The sequence below is a fragment of the Penaeus monodon genome, chromosome 21, assembly GCF_015228065.2.
Source record: "Penaeus monodon isolate SGIC_2016 chromosome 21, NSTDA_Pmon_1, whole genome shotgun sequence".
Lineage (NCBI taxonomy): Eukaryota > Metazoa > Arthropoda > Malacostraca > Decapoda > Penaeidae > Penaeus > Penaeus monodon.
In genome coordinates this window covers 2,876,839-2,877,399 of record NC_051406.1, presented here as the reverse complement: position 1 = coordinate 2,877,399, position 561 = coordinate 2,876,839, and the positions used below count along the sequence as shown (strand labels likewise).

General features: G+C 35.5%; 1 protein-coding gene across 1 annotated transcript in view; it reads right to left on the bottom strand.

Annotated features, from left to right (window-relative positions):
* LOC119586104 (synapse-associated protein 1-like) overlaps positions 1-561 on the bottom strand; it is a gene marked incomplete at its 5' end in the record, with an annotated part of 123,898 nt that overhangs the window by 10,926 nt on the left and 112,411 nt on the right.

Here is a 561-nt window from a genome sequence, read left to right as displayed (position 1 = left end):
AGATGAAATTATGCCAGTTTCTTGTTCTTGGTAGCCTGTCATTTGTTTGTTTTTAATCTTTTGAAAATATTCCATAGATTTTTCTTTACATTAACTTACAACTGCCACTACTATAACATCATAACAGTGGTTCCCAGCACCTACGGATATTATCATTTTTGTTATTAATGAGGGTGTCAGAAAAGAGCAGTGAAATGCAGGAAACCAGGAGACACCTGGTAGCAGGATACTGTTTATAGCATACAAAGATAATGTATAAAGTATAGTATAAATCACAAAAAACATATTCCAAGAAATATACACCAAGAGGTATTATAAAATCAATTACTCAGGAAATAAAGTAACTAACAAAATCATTTATTTTCTATTAACCAAAATAATATGAAAATGTAACTGTGCGTGTCACAGGCAAGTGTTTGATGGTTCTGCTTCACAACTCAACCAGTCATTCAGTAACCCTTGGGCTAGTCCATTTGACCTGTTTGTCAGATCACTCACCTTTCCTGAGCCTCACACTCTGCAGTTTCATGGTGAGCAGCAGTTGACGGGAAACTAGGCTAG